We start from the raw sequence: 26,417 nt of genomic DNA on the forward strand, positions 1-26,417 counted from the left end.
TGCAACTTTCTTAAACATATTTAACAGTGCATGAAATGTTGTCTAAAATAAAAAGAATGATGCATTTTAGTGGCTGGATCTGGTTTTATCACTTTCTGAATTGAACATTGAAAATGAGCTTTTCTCAGCCAGCAGAGGTCAAAATAAGCAGTAATGCAAACTCAGTCAGAGACATAGATTTTCACTTGCAACTTTCTTAAACATATTTAACAGTGCAAGAAATGTTGTCTAAAACAAAAAGAAAATGCTTTTAAGTGGCTGGATCTGTTTTTATCACATTCTGAATTGAACGTTGAAAATGAGCTTTTCTCAGCCAGCAGAGGTCAAAATAAGCAGTAATGCAAACACAGTCGGAGACATAGATTTTCACTTGCAACTTGCTTTGACATGTTTAACAGTGCATGAAATGTTGTCTAAAACAAAAAGAATGATGCATTTCAGTGGCTGGATCTGTTTTTATCACATTCTGTATTGGACGTTGAAAATGAGCTTTTCTCAGCCAGTAGAGGTCAAAATAAGCAGTAATGCAAACACAGTCGGAGACATAGATTTTCACTTGCAACTTGCTTTGACATGTTTAACAGTGCATGAAATGTTGTCTAAAACAAAAAGAATGATGCATTTCAGTGGCTGGATCTGGATTTATCACATTCTGTATTGGACGTTGAAAATGAGCTTTTCTCAGCCAGTAGAGGTCAAAATAAGCAGTAATGCAAACTCAGTCAGAGACATAGATTTTCACTTGCAACTTGCTTTAACATGTTTAACAGTGCATGAAATGTTGTCTAAAACAAAAAGAATGATGCATTTTAGTGCACAGCAAAATATGAGGACCCAAAACAACTCTATGGGTGTTATTTTCAACACTTTGAAAGTGTCTCATGGGGTCCACTCAAAACTGAGTTAAATCAACACTTTCAAAAGGGTTGGCACATTGACACCGAAGTAAGGGTTAATTTTAACTCTGGGCAGAGTTAAAAATGTAACTATATTTAACACCGCCTGGTAGTAATTTTTTTACTACAATATGTTGTTATTTTATTCAACTCTCTTGAGTGTAAATATGGTAAAAAGGTCAAATAGACTGTAAATTACAAAAGAAAAAACATTTTATTTGAAAACATTCACCGCTTCAACAATTCATTCAGTTTTTAAAATGCAACAATGTCAAATATGCTTTAAATGTTTTATTAGTGCAGACAGTATCAACAAAATAGTTTCAGTCCTTTAGTCCAAACTTGATGTTTCATCAGTGCAATTTGAAAGTTCAATATAGCGTCACTCATAGTTTTCTTCTAAACGCATAGTTTTCTTCTGAAATAACATTTTAAACAACTTCGCTTGCAAATCTTTCAGTTCTGGTGTTTCCTTGGTCCTCCATATCAAACACAGCAGTTTATGAAGGTATAAATGCTGTAAACTTGTGTGAAAACAAACTTTAGCTAGGAAATCTCATCAAGCATGTCCTGTGAATGAAGTGCTTCCCAGTCACAGGATGACCTTTTTATCCATGACGATGTAGCAGCTGCTGATCGCTCGTCTGGTGGTTCCTGATGCACGGATATAGGGTGAAGCTCATCTAAGAACTCTTCAAGATTCTAGCATGACTAAGAAAAATGTTTGAAAACAAATTGCAATCAAATTCTATGATTTATTTAAAAGAACATTTAAAGTAAATAAAACATTCAAGAAATCTAAACTCACCTTTTGAAAATCTTCATGATGATCCACAACTTGACTCTCCCAGCTGGTTGAGGTGACAGGATATGGAAAAGTAGAAAAAACACATACATCACTGTTGGATCTCCAAAAACAATTAGGTTAACCACTATGACTAGAACTGGAAAAACAGGCAGCTGTCTGTCCAGAATCCTGAATTTAACACAACACTTGGAGCAAAATTTAGAGGAGCTTAAAATCTTTTATATCATTTAGTGATGCTGACTTCCCCAAAATATTGGCCACAGTGTAAAAAATATTCATAAACTTACAGTTTTATGTAAGTGTGTGCCTGCGTGTGTGTGCGTGCGCGTTTCTTTACCAGATTTAACTTGTTAGGCCCTTTCAGGTCCAGTATTGACGCCACCTTTCCTGGAGTCTAGCAGATGTTTCAGGTCCAAATATAATCTAAAATATTAGGATAAGCAGAAGAGGAAAAGTGCAAAGCAAAGAGCAAAACATTATTTAAGTAACAGTTCACCCACAATACAAAACTTATCACCTTCATGTCATGTGGTATTCTCTAATGCTCTAATACCCTCTCAGCTTATGTGAAACAAATACAGAACTTTATCAAACATACCTTCATTATTATCACCACATATGACCAAGAAGGTGGGCTTGGTCATTTCACCAACACTGGAAATACACCATCCGTCACCGTCACAGGGTCTTGTGTTATTGTATAGAGAACTGTGGCTGTTAAAAAACAACAAAACATTAGTATCTAACACATATGCATAACCTTCAGATAAAAAAGAGAGATGAACATCACAAAGTATGCCTCACACTTTTCAGATATCTTTTGATTCAGATGTTGATTATTGATAATAAATCTACAAATCAAACCTGTATCATCTTTAGGCTGCTCAAATATGAATCAGTTGATTAATTTTACAGACAGGTGGCTGTTTACAACGCACTAAATTGTCTTTAATAAAACGGAAATGTTGTGTACATGCTAGGTTTCGTCTATAAGCACAATATCATGCGGGAGAAAAAGTTTGACTAAGATGTTCCTGACTACAGAAATAGCCTAACTTACTAACGTCAGACATCCCGAGTTGGGAAAAGTCATTTTCGGGGGATACAGAGTTGATTTGCGGGAGGTAGCGGGAGAGGTGGGTACCTGAAGAGCAATGGGATGAGTTGCGCGCGACGTACCTAAAGAGCGGTGGGGATGACTTGCGCGCGACGTACCTGTAGAGCTGGGAGGGATGCGGTGGAGAGGGGTGTGCAAAGTGTTTAATGACCGGGCGGGAGACGCGCGATTTCCGGGAAATAATCATTCATTTGCGGGCATCTACTTGGGCATCTGGGAGTCTCTGTGCATTTGCGGGATAACGTTAACGTTAGTCCCGCAACTTCCGGGAGACTTCTGTAACGTTAAATGTCCGAGAAAGTGCAAACGCGGTCATTTAAAGACATTAATGTTAACATTCCGACTTTAATGGTTGTCAACACTTAATATAATTCAAGCGTACGTTATCACACGAGTCTATGGACTAACGGTAACTTATATGGACGGCCACGAATCAACCAGTTTAAAAGGGCCGCGGTGTTTAAAATAACCAAATTAACGTACACGAATAACAAATAATCATATGTTTTAGTCAGGAAGCCTTTTACAAGTAAGCATGTGTTGATTTACTCACCAGATATGTTTTAGAAACTCTCCAGAGCTTATGGAAACCGTCCTGTGTTGCCGTTAGCATCCGGGCAGAGTAGGCTAGGCTGTTAGGCGGCTCTGGGGATTCCCTCGCTAGTTTGCTTCAAATTAAAGGAGAAGTGTCGATTTTAATTTATAGATGGGTAACAACGCACAAAATGGCATTAAGCGTGACAGAAATGCGTTGAACATGTACATTTGATGTTTTTATGCACTTTGTATGCGTGAGCATATATAAAAACATTGTTGAAAAGAAGTCAATAGTAATGCAGTTAAGCTAGATACACAAACCACCATGAATGAACCGCAGAAGTTTAAAATTGTCACTCCATTCTAAAGTTATTAAATTAACAATATGTTTACAACTGTATTTCCTTAAAGAAAGTCAGTAAAATACCAACATTTAGGTAGTTTGACTCACCAGTTGCTGTTCTAAACCTCAGATGGAAAATGGCGTCTGGAAAATTCTTCAGTGACTGGGGCTGCATGAATTCCCGGATGTTGGAAATAACACCACCAAGTGTAGAAAAGATAACTCCTTGATTTCTCACTGAATAAAATCAATTCTAACTTTTATTATATTCATTTGTCAAAATCTAACTCTTTAACTTCAACACTTTACTCTGAAATGCTTCAACACCGAGAATTTAACTCTGATGAATTTGCTGTGTGGCTGGATCTGGTTTTATCACATTCTGTATTGGACGTTGAAAATGAGCTTTTCTCAGCCAGCAGATGTCAAAATAAGCAGTAATGCAAACTCAGTCAGAGACATAGATTTTCACTTGCAACTTTCTTAAACATATTTAAAAGTGCAAGAAATGTTGTCTAAAACAAAAAGAAAATGCTTTTTAGTGGCTGGATCTGTTTTTATCACATTCTGTTTTGGACGTTGAAAATGAGCTTTTCTCAGCCAGCAGAGGTCAAAATAAGCAGTAATGCAATTTCAGTCAGAGACATAGATTTTCACTTGCAACTTTCCTAAACATATTTAACAGTTCATGAAAAGTTGTCTAAAACAAAAAGAATGATGCATTTTAGTGGCTGGATCTGGTTTTATCACATTCTGTTTTGGACGTTGAAAATGAGCTTTTCTCAGCCACCAGAGGTCAAAATAGGCAGTAATACAAACTCAGTCAGAGACATAGATTTTCACTTGCAACTTTCTTAAACATATTTAACAGTGCATGAAATGATGTCTAAAATAAAAAGAATGATGCATTTTAGTGGCTGGATCTGGTTTTATCACATTCTGTATTGGACGTTGAAAATGAGCTTTTCTCAGCCAGCAGAGGTCAAAATAAGCAGTTATGCAAACTCAGTCAGAGACATAGATTTTCACTTGCAACTTGCTTTAACATGTTTAACAGTGCATAAAAAGTTGTCTAAAACAAAAAGAATGATGCATTTTAGTGGCTGGATCTGGTTTTATCACATTCTGTATTGGACATTGAAAATGAGCTTCTCACAGCCAGCAGAGGTCAAAATAAGCAGTAATGCAAACTCAGTCAGAGACATAGATTTTCCCTTGCAACTTGCTTTAACATGTTTAACAGTGCATGAAATGTTGTCTAAAACAAAAAGAATGATGCATTTTAGTGGCTGGATCTGGTTTTATCACATTCTGTATTGGACGTTGAAAATGAGCTTTTCTCAGCCAGCTGAGGTCAAAATAAGCAGTAATGCAAACTCAGTCAGAGACATAGATTTTCACTTGCAACTTTCTTAAACATATTTAGCAGTGCATAAAATGTTGTCTAAAACAAAAAGAAAATGCTTTTTAGTGGCTGGATCTGGTTTTATCACTTTCTGACTTGAACATTGAAAATGAGCTTTTCTCAGCCAGCAGAGGTCAAAATAAGCAGTAATGCAAACTCAGTCAGAGACATAGATTTTCACTTGCAACTTTCTTAAACATATTTAACAGTGCAAGAAATGTTGTCTAAAACAAAAAGAAAATGCTTTTAAGTGGCTGGATCTGTTTTTATCACTTTCTGAATTGAACGTTGAAAATGAGCTTTTCTCAGCCAGCAGAGGTCAAAATAAGCAGTAATGCAAACTCAGTCAGAGACATAGATTTTCACTTGCAACTTGCTTTGACATGTTTAACAGTGCATGAAATGTTGTCTACAACAAAAAGAATGATGCATTTTAGTTGCTGGATCTGGTTTTATCACATTCTGTATTGGACGTTGAAAATGAGCTTTTCTCAGCCAGCAGAGGTCAAAATAAGCAGTAATGCAAACTCAGTCAGAGACATAGATTTTCACTTGCAACTTGCTTTAACATGTTTAACAGTGAATGAAATGTTGTCTAAAACAAAAAGAATGATGCATTTTAGTGGTAGGATCTGGTTTTATTACATTCTGTATTGGACATTGAAAATGAACTTTTCTCAGCCAGCAGAGGTCAAAATAAGCAGTAATGCAAACTCAGTCAGAGACATAGATTTTCACTTGCAACTTTCTTAAACATATTTAACTGTGCAAGAAATGTTGTCTAAAACAAAAAGAAAATGCTTTTAAGTGGCTGGATCTGTTTTTATCACTTTCTGAATTGAACGTTGAAAATGAGCTTTTCTCAGCCAGCAGAGGTCAAAATAAGTGTTACGTGTTTATGATGTTAAATAATAAAAGGGATGATACGTAACAATCAGTGAGTCTATTGATGCTGGGTGAATGAGGAGAAGACGCATATGCTTGATAAGTGAAACAAAAAAGTATTTATTAATGGATAATTTCAAACAATGAATGTAAGATAGAAGATAAATGTAATTTTTAAATAATTGAATTAACTAAAGAAAAAATAGGAGTGTTGCCAAAACAAAGAAATAAATATAACAAAACGAACTAACTAAACCCCAACCCACTAAACTGACTGAACAAAGAAAAATGTAGAAACAAAACCGTAATCTTCAGCACGTAGCTTAACTAAACTTCTTAACTTCCAAACACAAGTACACATGTGGCAACGCCTCCAAAAACTAACTAATACAAAATTTTACTAAGCTGCTCGAAATGCTATTATTCTCACAAAGTACACACTGTTAGCCATTAGCAAAACAAGATCTCAGGTAATCCAATTCTCATACAGATCGTTCAAAATCTCACTAAACATTCACAAGAGCAGCACAAGTTTAACTGATAAATCAGAATAAACAGGTAGAAAACTAGAAAATAGCCCTCGCAAACAAATCAAGCGGATAAGTCAAACAAACAGTCCGGCCGACACAAGTGAGGAGATTGGCAGGCCAAGCGCTCCTCCAGAACAGCGCAAGCGCACCGGTTTTATACTGCGCGGACCCGATCCTTATTGGCGCGCCGACCTAGTGACGAAGGCGAATGACAGCTCACCCGACCAATGGCAGCACACCTGAAACAGGACAGGACCACAACGAGAGAGAGAGAGAGAGAGAGAGAGAGAGAGAGAGAGAGAGAGAGAGAGAGAGAGAGAGAGAGAGAGAGAGAAGAGCGCAGAGCAGAAAACAACAAAAATACTACAAAACATACGTGAAACGTAACACTTCCCTCCTCAAAAAAAATTATATACATTGCAATGCATATAATTTACTCACTCCAAGTCTCCAACAATACCAGCTCTGGACAGCGCATCAGCAATGATGTTCTCGGACCCCCTCTTGTGTTTGATAACCAGGTTATATCCTTGGGTCACCAAGGACCAACGCATCAGTCTCTGGTTATGGTTGTACATTTTGCCTAAAAACACTAGAGGATTGTGGTCAGTAAACACAGTGACTGGAAAACCACTTGAACTCACATACACATCAAAAAACTGCAAAGACATTAACAATGCCAAAGTTTCCTTCTCAATGGTCGAATAGTTTACTTGATGCTTGTTAAACTTGCGAGAAAAATAACATACTGGATGCTCAATGCCACGGGCGTCTTCTTGAATGAGCACTGCACCTGCTCCAACAGCGCTCGCATCAATGTCCAACGTAAAAGGTTTCGTGACATCTGGTGCGGCCAACACAGGTGCGCTACATAAGAGAGCTTTTATATTCTCAAATGCCTGCTGACAATCATCAGACCATGCAAATTTGCAGGATGGACTAAGCAGTGATGTTAACGGATTCGCAACGGTCGAGAAATTCTTACAGAAATTGCGATAATATCCTGCCATTCCTAAAAATCGACGCAGTTCTTTACGCGTAGTAGGAATGGGGAATTCTGCAATGGCATTTATTTTTGCGTTCACCGATGTTACTTTACCATGACCCACCTCCTTACCTAAATACGTGATAGTAGCTTGTCCGAACTCGCATTTAGCCAAGTTCACCGTGAGAGATGCCTTCTCGAAACGCATGAATACTTCCCTGAGAGTGGAAATATGATTCGCCCAGCTATGGGAATAAATCACGACATCATCCAAGTATGCATTACAGTTTTCAACTCCAGCTAACACACAATTTATAAGTCTCTGAAATGTGGCTGGCGCGTTACGCATGCCGAAAGCCATTACGCAATATTGCGTAAAATTATCTGGGGTCACAAAAGCAGATAAATCAGATGCACGAGCTGTAAGTGGTATTTGCCAGAACCCTTTTAATAAATCCAATTTACTGACAAATTTCGCGGAACCAATATTATCCACACAATCTTCCATGCGCGGAAGAGGAAAACAGTCAGGAACAGTCACAGCATTAAGTTTTCTGTAATCAGTGCAAAATCTAGCGGTACCGTCACTTTTCGTGACCAGTAAACATGGTGAACTCCATGGACTACAACTCGGTTTTGCCAAACCATGGTTCAGCAAATAATCAACCTCGGCTTTCATCACGGCGCGTTTCGCAGCACTCACTCTATACGCATTCTGTTTAATTGGTCTAGCATTTCCCACATCGATGTCATGTTGCAAGACTGAAGTACAGGATGGCACATCACTGAAAATCATTGGAAAAGAACTGATTAACTCTTTGATATCATTACTCTGTGAATCGGGTAGATGTAAATGAGAATCAAGGTCAGCAAGAACTTCAGAATTAGAAAGTCGGGCGCACTGCTGATAATCGTGACGCACAATCACTCCATCTTCAGATGAGTTAGACTCAGAATAAAGAACTTCAGATACCAGAGCAGTAGTGGAAAAATCAGTTTCATTTTCTTTTTGATCTGTACGGATAGACTCTCTAGAGTGATAAGCTTTCAACATATTTATGTGACAGACACGGGACTTTTTTCGGCGGTCGGGCGTGTCAATCACATAGTCGGTATCACTCAATTTTTTAATCACTGTGTTAGGGCCAGCAAAACGTGCAGAAAAAGCAGAACCAACAACAGGCAACAATACTAATACCTGGTCACCTTCGTTGAAATTACGCAAAACAGATGCACGGTCAAATTTCTTTTTCATAGTGATCTGAGCGTTCACTAACGACTCTTTTGCAAATGAACAAGCTTGGTGTAGTCTTTCACGAAATTTGCTCACATAATCTAAAACATTCGTTTTAGCACTTGTCACAGGTGATAGTATATTTTCTTCGAGTACCTTAAGCGGTCCTCGAACGGAGTGAGAAAATATTAACTGTGCCGGGCTGAAACCAAGACTGTCCTGAACTGCTTCTCTAATCGCGAACAAAACTAAAGGTGTACCCTCGTCCCAATCTTTCTCTGTGTCCATGCAGTATTTACGAAGCATTGACTTCAACGTCTGGTGGAACCGTTCTAAAGCGCCTTGGCTCTCTGGATGATACGCACTGGATGTTCTATGAGAGATGTTTAAAGTCTTTAGTACTTGTGCAAACAGTTTTGAAAGAAAATTCGTACCTTGGTCAGTTTGAACTACTCGAGGTAAACCAAAAGTTGAAAAGAACTTCACTAGTGCTTTTACCACCACAGGCGCAGTGATTTTCCGCAGCGGAATAGCTTCGGGAAACCGCGTCGCCGTACACATGATAGTTAATAAATATTGGTTTCCAGCCTTTGTCTTAGGCAGAGGACCAACACAATCAACTATGACATGTGAAAAAGGTTCACCTATGACTGGTATTGGAACTAGTGGTGCTCGTGGAATTACTTGGTTCGGCTTACCTGAAAACTGACATGCCTTGCATGTTCTACAAAATTTCGCTACATCCGACTTTAATCTCGGCCAAAAGAAATGCTTCAGAATTCGTTGGTAAGTTTTCTTAATGCCTAAATGTCCAGAAAGATCGTGATCATGAGCCAGGGAGAGTACCATTTGCCTGTAACACAGAGGAATGACAATTTGATTTACAACTGCCCATTCATTAGTAATGTCGGGACACCACTTACGCATCAGTAAACCATTGTCAATATAGAAAGCTATTTTCCTTCTATTGGCAACTTCCATCGGAACAACTAAAGAAAAGATATTGCCCAAAGAGCCGTCTTCTTGTTGTGCTGCAATAATCTTTTCCCTAGTCACTTTCAATTTTAGATCACGCTTAGTATCTTGAACATCGCATCTATCATTAGTTTTGTTCTCAGTCATCAACACATCGTTCTCAAAGCTAGGTGCTATAAAAGTCGAAGCTAGATCATCCGCATCAGCGAATTTACGGGCTTGCGCTCGCGTAACGGCGCACGCAGGAAAGACATCAGGATAATCTACTTTCAATTCATCCGAATGATCAGACATCACGGGTTTTTCACACACCTCTAAAACTGGCATGAATTTACCGCCAGCAAGATCATTGCCAAGAATAAAATGTACACCGGGCACAGGCAAATTTTCACGCACACCAACTTTTACAGAGCCAGTAAACAAATCAGATTGCAGGTAAATTTCATGAAGTGGAACTTTCGTAACACCCATCTCAATCCCTCGCACTAATACATGGCTTCCACAAAATGTCTCATCAGAAAGTGGTAAAACGTCAGCAGCAATAAACGAAATCATCGCGCCGGTATCACGGAGGATGGTTATTTTAACCGGATTCGTGGATTTATCCACGGACACAAAACCTTCCAGAAGAAAAGGCTTATAACCTGGATCTGCATCCAGCCTATCAGAAACTGCCGGGGTTTCACCAACATCAATTGTCTTTGCAAAAGCAACACTTTTAGGAACAGCACTTTGTTGCTTACGCTTTAATAAAACACAGTCACTTATTAAATGTCCTATTTTATGGCAGTAGAAACAGGCTCTTTCTTCACCGGTTTTTACCGTCGGATTTTTGAAACGGGTCGGACTTTTCGAAATGGAAGTTACGAGTGTTTTTCAACACGAGCAGGGGTGAACACATTCTTGTGAGTCAGTGCAAATTCATCAGCGAAAACTGAAGCTTCAGATAATGAAGTTACTTTCTGTTCGTTTAAATAAACGACAACACGATCGGGCACACAACTTTTAAATTCTTCCAACAAGATTAATTCACGCAACGTTTGGAAATTCGACACTTTACTAGATGTGCACCATTTATCAAATAGCACACATTTTTCTCTTGCGAACTCTACGAATGTCTGATTAGCGTTTTTTTTATGATTTCGGAAACGCTGACGATATGCTTCGGGTACGAGCTCATAAGCTCTCAAAACTGCAGCTTTAACAACGTCATAATTTAAACTGTCCTCTAAGGACAGAGCAGCACACACTTCTTGAGCTTTTCCTGATAATTTGCATTGTAACAACAAAGGCCAGATTTCTTTAGACCAGTGCAACGCAGACGCAACTCGTTCAAAAACATTGAAATATGAGTCGACCTCCGACTCTCTAAATTGAGGAACAAGTGGAATATGTTTACTCACGTCAAATGTACTACTCGAGAATCCTGATCCAGTCGTAGAAGTGGTAGCTTGCACAGGTGGTACTTGCCCCGGTGAAACTGGTGTGTCTTTAGCAGCCTTTATCTCAAGTTCACGCAGCTTGACTTCTTTGTCAGCCTCGATCTCAAGGCGACGAATTTCAAGGCGCAACTCCATCTCAGCGTGACGCTGTGCCACTCTATCGCGCTCTTCCATTTGGACTTTTGCCAAACGCAATTTAAAACGCGCGTCACCTCCAGACTCAACCAAAGTCGGAGAAAAAGGTTCGAAAGGTGGCAAACCTGCTTTGGATTCAGAAGCCTCCTCCGCAGCAGCTTCGCTCGCCTCCTCACCACCAGAATGAAGAGTGCAGACGTCATCGCCATGTAAACTTTGCTGACTCTCAGCAGCCAACTGCAACACACCCAGTTCACCCAAATTGTGCACCACAACGCTCTTAATTTCTCGTTTTAACTGCTGTTTAGAAACCTTAATTTTAAAGTGCTCCGCGACGCGAATTAAATCATCCTTTCTGCATTTATCTAATTGTTCAATAGTCGGTGCGTTAATAAAATGTTCCAAATCAAATTCAGCCATACTCGTGATAAGTTTGTCTGACTCACAACAACGCAGACACCTGCTCTTTAATCAAACCTTCCTGTTCACAAAAATTTCTCCTATTCACCAGCAACAATAAATCTCACAATGCTCATCCAAAATTAAGGATATTCCAATAAAGGAACATCCCACCGCTGCCACCATTGAATGTTACGTGTTTATGATGTTAAATAATAAAAGGGATGATACGTAACAATCAGTGAGTCTATTGATGCTGGGTGAATGAGGAGAAGACGCATATGCTTGATAAGTGAAACAAAAAAGTATTTATTAATGGATAATTTCAAACAATGAATGTAAGATAGAAGATAAATGTAATTTTTAAATAATTGAATTAACTAAAGAAAAAATAGGAGTGTTGCCAAAACAAAGAAATAAATATAACAAAACGAACTAACTAAACCCCAACCCACTAAACTGACTGAACAAAGAAAAATGTAGAAACAAAACCGTAATCTTCAGCACGTAGCTTAACTAAACTTCTTAACTTCCAAACACAAGTACACATGTGGCAACGCCTCCAAAAACTAACTAATACAAAATTTTACTAAGCTGCTCGAAATGCTATTATTCTCGTAAAGTACACACTGTTAGCCATTAGCAAAACAAGATCTCAGGTAATCCAATTCTCATACAGATCGTTCAAAATCTCACTAAACATTCACAAGAGCAGCACAAGTTTAACTGATAAATCAGAATAAACAGGTAGAAAACTAGAAAATAGCCCTCGCAAACAAATCAAGCGGATAAGTCAAACAAACAGTCCGGCCGACACAAGTGAGGAGATTGGCAGGCCAAGCGCTCCTCCAGAACAGCGCAAGCGCATCGGTTTTATACTCCGCGGACCCGATCCTTATTGGCGCGCCGACCTAGTGACGAAGGCGAATGACAGCTCACCCGACCAATGGCAGCACACCTGAAACAGGACAGGACCACAACAAGAGAGAGAGAGAGAGAGAGAGAGAGAGAGAGAGAGAGAGAAGAGCGCAGAGCGGAAAACAACAAAAATACTACAAAACATACGTGAAACGTAACATAAGCAGTAATGCAAACTCAGTCAGAGACATAGATTTTTAATGCAACTTGCTTTAACATGTTTAACAGTGCATGAAATGTTGTCTAAAACAAAAAGAATGATGCATTTTAGTGGCTGGATCTGGATTTATCATATTCTGTATTGGACGTTGAAAATGAGCTTTTCTCAGCCAGCAGAGGTCAAAATAAGCAGTAATGCAAACTCAGTCAGAGACATAGATTTTCACTTGCAACTTGCTGTAACATGTTTAACAGTGCATGAAATGTTGTCTAAAACAAAAAGAATGATACATTTAAGTGGCTGGATCTGGTTTTATCACATTCTGTATTTGACGTTGAAAATGAGCTTTTCTCAGCCAGCAGAGGTCAAAATAAGCAGTAATGCAAACTCAGTCAGAGACATAGATTTTCACTTGCAACTTTCTTAAACATATATAACAGTGCATGAAATGTTGTCTAAAATAAAAAGAATGATGCATTTTAGTGGCTGGATCTGGTTTTATCACATTCTGTATTGGACGTTGAAAATGAGCTTTTCTCAGCCAGCAGAGGTCAAAATAAGCAGTTATGCAAACTCAGTCAGAGACATAGATTTTCACTTGCAACTTGCTTTAACATGTTTAACAGTGCATAAAAAGTTGTCTAAAACAAAAAGAATGATGCATTTTAGTGGCTGGATCTGGTTTTATCACATTCTGTATTGGACGTTGAAAATGAGCTTTTCTCAGCCAGCAGAGGTCAAAATAGGCAGTAATGCAAACTCAGTCAGAGACATAGATTTTCACTTGCAACTTGCTTAACCAAGTTTAACAGTGCATGAAATGTTGTCTAAAACAAAAAGAATGATGCATTTTAGTGGCTGGATCTGGTTTTATCACATTCTGTATTGGACGTTGAAAATGAGCTTTTCTCAGCCAGCAGAGGTCAAAATATGGAGTAATGCAAACTCAGTCAGAGACATAGATTTTCACTTGCAACTTGCTTAATCATATTTAACAGTGCATAAAATGTTGTCTAAAACAAAAAGAAAATGCTTTTTAGTGGCTGGATCTGGTTTTATCACTTTCTGAATTGAACATTGAAAATGAGCTTTTCTCAGCCAGCAGAGGTCAAAATAAGCAGTAATGCAAACTCAGTCAGAGACATAGATTTTCACTTGCAACTTTCTTAAACATATTTAACAGTGCAAGAAATGTTGTCTAAAACAAAAAGAAAATGCTTTTAAGTGGCTGGATCTGTTTTTATCACTTTCTGAATTGAACGTTGAAAATAAGCTTTTCTCAGCCAGCAGAGGTCAAAATAAGCAGTAATGCAAACTCAGTCAGAGACATAGATTTTCACTTGCAACTTGCTTTGACATGTTTAACAGTGCATGAAATGTTGTCTAAAACAAAATGAATTATGCATTTTAGTGGCTGGATCTGGTTTTATCACATTCTGTATTGGACGTTGAAAATGAGCTTTTCTCAGCCAGCAGAGGACAAAATAAGCAGTAATGCAAACTCAGACAGAGACATAGATTTTCACTTGCAACTTTCTTAAACATATTTAACAGTGCAAGAAATGTTGTCTAAAACAAAAAGAAAATGCTTTTAAGTGGCTGAATCTGTTTTTATCACATTCTGTATTGGACGTTGAAAATGAGCTTTTCTCAGCCAGCAGAGGTCAAAATAAGCAGTAATGCAAACTCAGTCAGAGACATAGATTTTCACTTGCAACTTCCTTTAACATGTTTAACAGTGCATGAAAATTTGTCTAAAACAAAAAGAATGATGCATTTTAGTGGCAATATCTGGTTTTATCACATTCTGTATTGGACGTTGAAAATGAGCTTTTCTCAGCCAGCAAAGGTCAAAATAAGCAGTAATGCAAACTCAGTCAGAGACATAGATTTTCACTTGCAACTTTCTTAAAACATATTTAACAGTGCATGAAATGTTGTCTAAAACAAAAAGAAAAAGCTTTTTAGTGGCTGGATCTGTTTTTATCACTTTCTGAATTGAACGTTGAAAATGAGCTTTTCTCAGCCAGCAGAGGTCAAAATAAGCAGTAATGCAAACACAGTCAGAGACAGATTTTCACTTGCAACTTTCTTAAACATATTTTCCAGTGCAAGAAATGTTGTCTAAAACAAAAAGAAAATGCTTTTTAGTGGCTGGATCTGTTTTTATCACATTCTGTTTTAGACGTTGAAAATTAGCTTTTCTCAGCCAGCAAAGGTCAAAATAAGCAGAAATGCAAACTCAGTCAGAGACATAGATTTTCACTTGCAACTTGCTGTAACATGTTTAACAGTGCATGAAATGTTGTCTAAAACAAAAAGAATGATGCATTTAAGTGGCTGGATCTGGTTTTATCACATTCTGTATTTGACGTTGAAAATGAGCTTTTCTCAGCCAGCAGAGGTCAAAATAAGCAGTAATGCAAACTCAGTCAGAGACATAGATTTTCACTTGCAACTTTCTTAAACATATATAACAGTGCATGAAATGTTGTCTAAAATAAAAAGAATGATGCATTTTAGTGGCTGGATCTGGTTTTATCACATTTTGTATTGGACGTTGAAAATGAGCTTTTCTCAACCAGCAGAGGTCAAAATAAGCAGTAATGCAAACTCAGTCAGAGACATAGATTTTCACTTGCAACTTTCTTAAACATATTTAACAGTGCATAAAATGTTGTCTAAAACAAAAAGAAAATGCTTTTTAGTGGCTGGATCTGGTTTTATCACTTTCTGAATTGAACATTGAAAATGAGCTTTTCTCAGCCAGCAGAGGTCAAAATAAGAAGTAATGCAAACTCAGTCAGAGACATAGATTTTCACTTGCAACTTTCTTAAACATATTTAACAGTGCAAGAAATGTTGTCTAAAACAAAAAGAAAATGCTTTTAAGTGGCTGGATCTGTTTTTATCACTTTCTGAATTGAACGTTGAAAATGAACTTTTCTCAGCCAGCAGAGGTCAAAATAAGCAGTAATGCAAACTCAGTCAGAGACATAGATTTTCACTTGCAACTTGTTTTGACATGTTTAACAGTGCATGAAATGTTGTCTTAAACAAAAAGAATGATGCATTTTAGTGGCTGGATCTGGTTTTATCACATTCTGTATTGGACGTTGAAAATGAGCTTTTCTCAGCCAGCAGAGGTCAAAATAAGCAGTAATGCAAACTCAGTCAGAGACATAGAATTTAACTTGCAACTTCCTTTAACATGTTTAACAGTGCATGAAAATTTGTCTAAAACAAAAAGAACGATGCATTTTAGTGGCAATATCTGGTTTTATCACATTCTGTATTGGATGTTGAAAATTAGCTTTTCTCAGCCAGCAAAGGTCAAAATAAGCAGTAATGCAAACTCAGTCAGAGACATAGATTTTCACTTGCAACTTTCTTAAACATATTTAACAGTGCATAAAATGTTGTCTAAAACAAAAAGAAAATGCTTTTTAGTGGCTGGATCTGGTTTTATCACTTTCTGAATTGAACATTGAAAATGAGCTTTTCTCAGCCAGCAGAGGTCAAAATAAGAAGTAATGCAAACTCAGTCAGAGACATAGATTTTCACTTGCAACTTTCTTAAACATATTTAACAGTGCAAGAAATGTTGTCTAAAACAAAAAGAAAATGCTTTTAAGTGGCTGGATCTGTTTTTATCACTTTCTGAATTGAACGTTGAAAATGAACTTTTCTCAGCCAGCAGAGGTCAAAATAAGCAGTAATGCAAACTCAGTCAGAGACATAGATTTTCACTTGCAACTTGTTTTGACATGTTTAACAGTGCATGAAATGTTGTCTTAAACAAAAAGAATGATGCATTTTAGTGGCTGGATCTGGTTTTATCACATTCTGTATTGGACGTTGAAAATGAGCTTTTCTCAGCCAGCAGAGGTCAAAATAAGCAGTAATGCAAACTCAGTCAGAGACATAGATTTTCACTTGCAACTTCCTTTAACATGTTTAACAGTGCATGAAAATTTGTCTAAAACAAAAAGAATGATGCATTTTAGTGGCAATATCTGGTTTTATCACATTCTGTATTGGATGTTGAAAATTAGCTTTTCTCAGCCAGCAAAGGTCAAAATAAGCAGTAATGCAAACTCAGTCAGAGACATAGATTTTCACTTGCAACTTTCTTAAAACATATTTAACAGTGCATGAAATGTTGTCTAAAACAAAAAGAAAAAGCTTTTTAGTGGCTGGATCTGTTTTTATCACTTTCTGAATTGAACGTTGAAAATGAGCTTTTCTCAGCCAGCAAAGGTCAAAATAAGCAGTAATGCAAACACAGTCAGAGACATAGATTTTCACTTGCAACTTTCTTAAACATATTTACCAGTGCAAGAAATGTTGTCTAAAACAAAAAGAAAATGCTTTTTAGTGGCTGGATCTGTTTTTATCACATTCTGTTTTAGACGTTGAAAATTAGCTTTTCTCAGCCAGCAAAGGTCAAAATAAGCAGAAATGCAAACTCAGTCAGAGACATAGATTTTCACTTGCAACTTGCTGTAACATGTTTAACAGTGCATGAAATGTTGTCTAAAACAAAAAGAATGATGCATTTAAGTGGCTGGATCTGGTTTTATCACATTCTGTATTTGACGTTGAAAATGAGCTTTTCTCAGCCAGCAGAGGTCAAAATAAGCAGTAATGCAAACTCAGTCAGAGACATAGATTTTCACTTGCAACTTTCTTAAACATATATAACAGTGCATGAAATGTTGTCTAAAATAAAAAGAATGATGCATTTTAGTGGCTGGATCTGGTTTTATCACATTTTGTATTGGACGTTGAAAATGAGCTTTTCTCAGCCAGCAGAGGTCAAAATAAGCAGTAATGCAAACTCAGTCAGAGACATAGATTTTCACTTGCAACTTTCTTAAACATATTTAACAGTGCATAAAATGTTGTCTAAAACAAAAAGAAAATGCTTTTTAGTGGCTGGATCTGGTTTTATCACTTTCTGAATTGAACATTGAAAATGAGCTTTTCTCAGCCAGCAGAGGTCAAAATAAGCAGTAATGCAAACTCAGTCAGAGACATAGATTTTCACTTGCAACTTTCTTAAACATATTTAACAGTGGAAGAAATGTTGTCTAAAACAAAAAGAAAATGCTTTTAAGTGGCTGGATCTGTTTTTATCACTTTCTGAATTGAACGTTGAAAATAAGCTTTTCTCAGCCAGCAGAGGTCAAAATAAGCAGTAATGCAAACTCAGTCAGAGACATAGATTTTCACTTGCAACTTTCTTAAACATATATAAAAGTGCATGAAATGTTGTCTAAAATAAAAAGAATGATGCATTTTAGTGGCTGGATCTGGTTTTATCACATTTTGTATTGGACGTTGAAAATGAGCTTTTCTCAGCCAGCAGAGGTCAAAATAAGCAGTAATGCAAACTCAGTCAGAGACATAGATTTACACTTGCAACTTTCTTAAACATATTTAACAGTGCATAAAATGTTGTCTAAAACAAAAAGAAAATGCTTTTTAGTGGCTGGATCTGGTTTTATCACTTTCTGAATTGAACATTGAAAATGAGCTTTTCTCAGCCAGCAGAGGTCAAAATAAGCAGTAATGCCAACTCAGTCAGAGACATAGATTTTCACTTGCAACTTTCTTAAACATATTTAACAGTGCAAGAAATGTTGTCTAAAACAAAAAGAAAATGCTTTTAAGTGGCTGGATCTGTTTTTATCACTTTCTGAATTGAACGTTTAAAATGAGCTTTTCTCAGCCAGCAGAGGTCAAAATAAGCAGTAATGCCAACTCAGTCAGAGACATAGATTTTCACTTGCAACTTGCTTTGACATGTTTAACAGTGCATGAAATGTTGTCTTAAACAAAAAGAATGATGCAATTTAGTGGCTGGATCTGGTTTTATCACATTCTGTATTGGACGTTGAAAATAAGCTTTTCTCAGCCAGCAGAGGTCAAAATAAGCAGTAATGCAAACTCAGTCAGAGACATAGATTTTCACTTGCAACTTCCTTTAACATGTTTAACAGTGCATGAAATGTTGTCTAAAACAAAAAGAAAAAGCTTTTTAGTGGCTGGATCTGTTTTTATCACTTTCTGAATTGAACGTTGAAAATGAGCTTTTCTCAGCCAGCAGAGGTCAAAATAAGCAGTAATGCAAACACAGTCAGAGACATAGATTTTCACTTGCAACTTTCTTAAACACATTTACCGGTGCAAGAAATGTTGTCTAAAACAAAAAGAAAATGCTTTTTAGTGGCTGGATCTGTTTTTATCACATTCTGTTTTAGACGTTGAAAATGAGCTTTTCTCAGCCAGCAAAAGTCAAAATAAGCAGAAATGCAAACTCAGTCAGAGACATAGATTTTCACTTGCAACTTGCTTAACCAAGTTTAACAGTGCATGAAATGTTGTCTAAAACAAAAAGAATGATGCATTTTAGTGGCTGGATCTGGTTTTATCACATTCTGTATTGGACGTTGAAAATGAGCTTTTCTCAGCCAGCAGAGGTCAAAATATGCAGTAATGCAAACTCAGTCAGAGACATAGATTTTCACTTGCAACTTGCTTAATCATATTTAACAGTGCATAAAATGTTGTCTAAAACAAAAAGAAAATGCTTTTTAGTGGCTGGATCTGGTTCTATCACTTTCTGAATTGAACATTGAAAATGAGCTTTTCTCAGCCAGCAGAGGTCAAAATAAGCAGTAATGCAAACTCAGTCAGAGACATAGATTTTCACTTGCAACTTTCTTAAACATATTTAACAGTGCAAAAAATGTTGTCTAAAACAAAAAGGAAATGCTTTTAAGTGGCTGGATCTGTTTTTATCACTTTCTGAATTGAACGTTGAGAATGAACTTTTCTCAGCCAGCAGAGGTCAAAATAAGCAGTAATGCAAACTCAGTCAGAGACATAGATTTTCACTTGCAACTTGCTTTGACATGTTTAACAGTGCATGAAATGTTGTCTTAAACAAAAAGAATGATGCATTTTAGTGGCTGGATCTGGTTTTATCACATTCTGTATTGGACGTTGAAAATGAGCTTTTCTCAGCCAGCAGAGGTCAAAATAAGCAGTAATGCAAACTCAGTCAGAGACATAGATTTTCACTTGCAACTTCCTTTAACATGTTTAACAGTGCATGAAAATTTGTCTAAAACAAAAAGAATGATGCATTTTAGTGGCAATATTTGGTTTTATCACATTCTGTATTGGATGTTGAAAATGAGCTTTTCTCAGCCAGCAAAGGTCAAAATAAGCAGTAATGCAAACTCAGTCAGAGACATAGATTTTCACTTGCAACTTTCTTAAAACATATTTAACAGTGCATGAAATGTTGTCTAAAACAAAAAGAAAAAGCTTTTTAGTGGCGGGATCTGGTTTTTATCACTTTCTGAATTGAACGTTGAAAATGAGCTTTTCTCAGCCAGCAGAGGTCAAAATAAGCAGTAATGCAAACACAGTCAGAGACATAGATTTTCACTTGCAACTTTCTTAAACATATTTACCAGTGCAAGAAATGTTGTCTAAAACAAAAAGAAAATGCTTTTTAGTGGCTGGATCTGTTTTTATCACATTCTGTTTTAGACGTTGAAAATTAGCTTTTCTCAGCCAGCAAAGGTCAAAATAAGCAGAAATGCAAACTCAGTCAGAGACATAGATTTTCACTTGCAACTTGCTGTAACATGTTTAACAGTGCATGAAATGTTGTCTAAAACAAAAATAATGATGCATTTTAGTGGCTGGATCAGGTTTTATCACATTCTGTATTGGACGTTGAAAATGAGCTTTTCTCAGCCAGCAGAGGTCAAAATAAGCAGTAATGCAAACTCAGTCAGAGACATAGATTTTCACTTGCAACTTTCTTAAACATATTTAACAGTGCAAGAAATGTTGTCTAAAACAAAAAGAAAATGCTTTTAAGTGGCTGGATCTGTTTTTATCACTTTCTGAATTGACCGTTGAAAATGAGCTTTTCTCAGCCAGCAGAGGTCAAAATAAGCAGTAATGCAAACTCAGTCAGAGACATAGATTTTCACTTGCAACTTGCTTTGACATGTTTAACAGTGCATGAAATGTTGTCTACAACAAAAAGAATGATGCATTTTAGTTGCTGGATCTGGTTTTATCACTTTCTGAATTGAACGTTTAAAATGAGCTTTTCTCAGCCAGCAGAGGTCAAAATAAGCAGTAATGCAAACTCAGTCAGAGACATAGATTTTCACTTGCAACTTGCTTTGACATGTTTAACAGTGCATGAAATGTTGTCTTAAACAAAAAGAATGATGCAATTTAGTGGCTGGATCTGGTTTTATCACATTCTGTATTGGACGTTGAAAATGAGCTTTTCTCAGCCAGCAGAGGTCAAAATAAGCAGTAATGCAAACTCAGTCAGAGACATAGATTTTCACTTGCAACTTCCTTTAACATGTTTAACAGTGCATGAAATGTTGTCTAAAACAAAAAGAAAAAGCTTTTTAGTGGCTGGATCTGTTTTTATCACTTTCTGAATTGAACGTTGAAAATGAGCTTTTCTCAGCCAGCAGAGGTCAAAATAAGCAGTAATGCAAACACAGTCAGAGACATAGATTTTCACTTGCAACTTTCTTAAACACATTTACCGGTGCAAGAAATGTTGTCTAAAACAAAAAGAAAATGCTTTTTAGTGGCTGGATCTGTTTTTATCACATTCTGTTTTAGACGTTGAAAATGAGCTTTTCTCAGCCAGCAAAAGTCAAAATAAGCAGAAATGCAAACTCAGTCAGAGACATAGATTTTCACTTGCAACTTGCTTAACCAAGTTTAACAGTGCATGAAATGTTGTCTAAAACAAAAAGAATGATGCATTTTAGTGGCTGGATCTGGTTTTATCACATTCTGTATTGGACGTTGAAAATGAGCTTTTCTCAGCCAGCAGAGGTCAAAATATGCAGTAATGCAAACTCAGTCAGAGACATAGATTTTCACTTGCAACTTGCTTAATCATATTTAACAGTGCATAAAATGTTGTCTAAAACAAAAAGAAAATGCTTTTTAGTGGCTGGATCTGGTTCTATCATTTTCTGAATTGAACATTGAAAATGAGCTTTTCTCAGCCAGCAGAGGTCAAAATAAGCAGTAATGCAAACTCAGTCAGAGACATAGATTTTCACTTGCAACTTTCTTAAACATATTTAACAGTGCAAAAAATGTTGTCTAAAACAAAAAGGAAATGCTTTTAAGTGGCTGGATCTGTTTTTATCACTTTCTGAATTGAACGTTGAGAATGAACTTTTCTCAGCCAGCAGAGGTCAAAATAAGCAGTAATGCAAACTCAGTCAGAGACATAGATTTTCACTTGCAACTTGCTTTGACATGTTTAACAGTGCATGAAATGTTGTCTTAAACAAAAAGAATGATGCATTTTAGTGGCTGGATCTGGTTTTATCACATTCTGTATTGGACGTTGAAAATGAGCTTTTCTCAGCCAGCAGAGGTCAAAATAAGCAGTAATGCAAACTCAGTCAGAGACATAGATTTTCACTTGCAACTTCCTTTAACATGTTTAACAGTGCATGAAAATTTGTCTAAAACAAAAAGAATGATGCATTTTAGTGGCAATATTTGGTTTTATCACATTCTGTATTGGATGTTGAAAATGAGCTTTTCTCAGCCAGCAAAGGTCAAAATAAGCAGTAATGCAAACTCAGTCAGAGACATAGATTTTCACTTGCAACTTTCTTAAAACATATTTAACAGTGCATGAAATGTTGTCTAAAACAAAAAGAAAAAGCTTTTTAGTGGCGGGATCTGGTTTTTATCACTTTCTGAATTGAACGTTGAAAATGAGCTTTTCTCAGCCAGCAGAGGTCAAAATAAGCAGTAATGCAAACACAGTCAGAGACATAGATTTTCACTTGCAACTTTCTTAAACATATTTACCAGTGCAAGAAATGTTGTCTAAAACAAAAAGAAAATGCTTTTTAGTGGCTGGATCTGTTTTTATCACATTCTGTTTTAGACGTTGAAAATTAGCTTTTCTCAGCCAGCAAAGGTCAAAATAAGCAGAAATGCAAACTCAGTCAGAGACATAGATTTTCACTTGCAACTTGCTGTAACATGTTTAACAGTGCATGAAATGTTGTCTAAAACAAAAATAATGATGCATTTTAGTGGCTGGATCAGGTTTTATCACATTCTGTATTGGACGTTGAAAATGAGCTTTTCTCAGCCAGCAGAGGTCAAAATAAGCAGTAATGCAAACTCAGTCAGAGACATAGATTTTCACTTGCAACTTTCTTAAACATATTTAACAGTGCAAGAAATGTTGTCTAAAACAAAAAGAAAATGCTTTTAAGTGGCTGGATCTGTTTTTATCACTTTCTGAATTGACCGTTGAAAATGAGCTTTTCTCAGCCAGCAGAGGTCAAAATAAGCAGTAATGCAAACTCAGTCAGAGACATAGATTTTCACTTGCAACTTGCTTTGACATGTTTAACAGTGCATGAAATGTTGTCTACAACAAAAAGAATGATGCATTTTAGTTGCTGGATCTGGTTTTATCACTTTCTGAATTGAACGTTTAAAATGAGCTTTTCTCAGCCAGCAGAGGTCAAAATAAGCAGTAATGCAAACTCAGTCAGAGACATAGATTTTCACTTGCAACTTGCTTTGACATGTTTAACAGTGCATGAAATGTTGTCTTAAACAAAAAGAATGATGCAATTTAGTGGCTGGATCTGGTTTTATCACATTCTGTATTGGACGTTGAAAATGAGCTTTTCTCAGCCAGCAGAGGTCAAAATAAGCAGTAATGCAAACTCAGTCAGAGACATAGATTTTCACTTGCAACTTCCTTTAACATGTTTAACAGTGCATGAAATGTTGTCTAAAACAAAAAGAAAAAGCTTTTTAGTGGCTGGATCTGTTTTTATCACTTTCTGAATTGAACGTTGAAAATGAGCTTTTCTCAGCCAGCAGAGGTCAAAATAAGCAGTAATGCAAACACAGTCAGAGACATAGATTTTCACTTGCAACTTTCTTAAACACATTTACCGGTGCAAGAAATGTTGTCTAAAACAAAAAGAAAATGCTTTTTAGTGGCTGGATCTGTTTTTATCACATTCTGTTTTAGACGTTGAAAATGAGCTTTTCTCAGCCAGCAAAAGTCAAAATAAGCAGAAATGCAAACTCAGTCAGAGACATAGATTTTCACTTGCAACTTGCTTAACCAAGTTTAACAGTGCATGAAATGTTGTCTAAAACAAAAAGAATGATGCATTTTAGTGGCTGGATCTGGTTTTATCACATTCTGTATTGGACGTTGAAAATGAGCTTTTCTCAGCCAGCAGAGGTCAAAATATGCAGTAATGCAAACTCAGTCAGAGACATAGATTTTCACTTGCAACTTGCTTAATCATATTTAACAGTGCATAAAATGTTGTCTAAAACAAAAAGAAAATGCTTTTTAGTGGCTGGATCTGGTTCTATCACTTTCTGAATTGAACATTGAAAATGAGCTTTTCTCAGCCAGCAGAGGTCAAAATAAGCAGTAATGCAAACTCAGTCAGAGACATAGATTTTCACTTGCAACTTTCTTAAACATATTTAACAGTGCAAAAAATGTTGTCTAAAACAAAAAGGAAATGCTTTTAAGTGGCTGGATCTGTTTTTATCACTTTCTGAATTGAACGTTGAGAATGAACTTTTCTCAGCCAGCAGAGGTCAAAATAAGCAGTAATGCAAACTCAGTCAGAGACATAGATTTTCACTTGCAACTTGCTTTGACATGTTTAACAGTGCATGAAATGTTGTCTTAAACAAAAAGAATGATGCATTTTAGTGGCTGGATCTGGTTTTATCACATTCTGTATTGGACGTTGAAAATGAGCTTTTCTCAGCCAGCAGAGGTCAAAATAAGCAGTAATGCAAACTCAGTCAGAGACATAGATTTTCACTTGCAACTTCCTTTAACATGTTTAACAGTGCATGAAAATTTGTCTAAAACAAAAAGAATGATGCATTTTAGTGGCAATATTTGGTTTTATCACATTCTGTATTGGATGTTGAAAATGAGCTTTTCTCAGCCAGCAAAGGTCAAAATAAGCAGTAATGCAAACTCAGTCAGAGACATAGATTTTCACTTGCAACTTTCTTAAAACATATTTAACAGTGCATGAAATGTTGTCTAAAACAAAAAGAAAAAGCTTTTTAGTGGCGGGATCTGGTTTTTATCACTTTCTGAATTGAACGTTGAAAATGAGCTTTTCTCAGCCAGCAGAGGTCAAAATAAGCAGTAATGCAAACACAGTCAGAGACATAGATTTTCACTTGCAACTTTCTTAAACATATTTACCAGTGCAAGAAATGTTGTCTAAAACAAAAAGAAAATGCTTTTTAGTGGCTGGATCTGTTTTTATCACATTCTGTTTTAGACGTTGAAAATTAGCTTTTCTCAGCCAGCAAAGGTCAAAATAAGCAGAAATGCAAACTCAGTCAGAGACATAGATTTTCACTTGCAACTTGCTGTAACATGTTTAACAGTGCATGAAATGTTGTCTAAAACAAAAATAATGATGCATTTTAGTGGCTGGATCAGGTTTTATCACATTCTGTATTGGACGTTGAAAATGAGCTTTTCTCAGCCAGCAGAGGTCAAAATAAGCAGTAATGCAAACTCAGTCAGAGACATAGATTTTCACTTGCAACTTTCTTAAACATATTTAACAGTGCAAGAAATGTTGTCTAAAACAAAAAGAAAATGCTTTTAAGTGGCTGGATCTGTTTTTATCACTTTCTGAATTGACCGTTGAAAATGAGCTTTTCTCAGCCAGCAGAGGTCAAAATAAGCAGTAATGCAAACTCAGTCAGAGACATAGATTTTCACTTGCAACTTGCTTTGACATGTTTAACAGTGCATGAAATGTTGTCTACAACAAAAAGAATGATGCATTTTAGTTGCTGGATCTGGTTTTATCACTTTCTGAATTGAACGTTTAAAATGAGCTTTTCTCAGCCAGCAGAGGTCAAAATAAGCAGTAATGCAAACTCAGTCAGAGACATAGATTTTCACTTGCAACTTGCTTTGACATGTTTAACAGTGCATGAAATGTTGTCTTAAACAAAAAGAATGATGCAATTTAGTGGCTGGATCTGGTTTTATCACATTCTGTATTGGACGTTGAAAATGAGCTTTTCTCAGCCAGCAGAGGTCAAAATAAGCAGTAATGCAAACTCAGTCAGAGACATAGATTTTCACTTGCAACTTCCTTTAACATGTTTAACAGTGCATGAAATGTTGTCTAAAACAAAAAGAAAAAGCTTTTTAGTGGCTGGATCTGTTTTTATCACTTTCTGAATTGAACGTTGAAAATGAGCTTTTCTCAGCCAGCAGAGGTCAAAATAAGCAGTAATGCAAACACAGTCAGAGACATAGATTTTCACTTGCAACTTTCTTAAACACATTTACCGGTGCAAGAAATGTTGTCTAAAACAAAAAGAAAATGCTTTTTAGTGGCTGGATCTGTTTTTATCACATTCTGTTTTAGACGTTGAAAATGAGCTTTTCTCAGCCAGCAAAAGTCAAAATAAGCAGAAATGCAAACTCAGTCAGAGACATAGATTTTCACTTGCAACTTGCTTAACCAAGTTTAACAGTGCATGAAATGTTGTCTAAAACAAAAAGAATGAT

The 26,417-nt window shown here is 36.6% G+C and overlaps 2 long non-coding RNA genes across 2 annotated transcripts in view; one reads left to right on the forward strand and one right to left on the reverse strand.

Moving 5' to 3' along the window:
- LOC141380300 (uncharacterized) overlaps window positions 1-2,321 on the forward strand; it is a 133,136-nt gene extending 130,815 nt beyond the window's left edge. Inside the window, exon 2 of the long non-coding RNA XR_012398119.1 lies at window positions 821-2,321. This is a non-coding gene — a long non-coding RNA (uncharacterized lncRNA). The remainder of the gene's footprint in view (window positions 1-820) is intronic.
- On the reverse strand, window positions 814-3,456 carry LOC141380299 (uncharacterized). Its single transcript, XR_012398118.1, has 5 exons — window positions 3,375-3,456; window positions 2,303-2,418; window positions 2,042-2,127; window positions 1,705-1,747; window positions 814-1,607 (listed from the first exon to the last, which is right to left on the reverse strand). It is a non-coding gene; the product is annotated as an uncharacterized lncRNA (long non-coding RNA).
- Between the last annotated feature and the right edge of the window lie 22,961 nt (window positions 3,457-26,417).

This window comes from Danio rerio, chromosome 22, assembly GCF_049306965.1.
Source record: "Danio rerio strain Tuebingen ecotype United States chromosome 22, GRCz12tu, whole genome shotgun sequence".
Classification (NCBI taxonomy): Eukaryota; Metazoa; Chordata; class Actinopteri; order Cypriniformes; family Danionidae; genus Danio; species Danio rerio.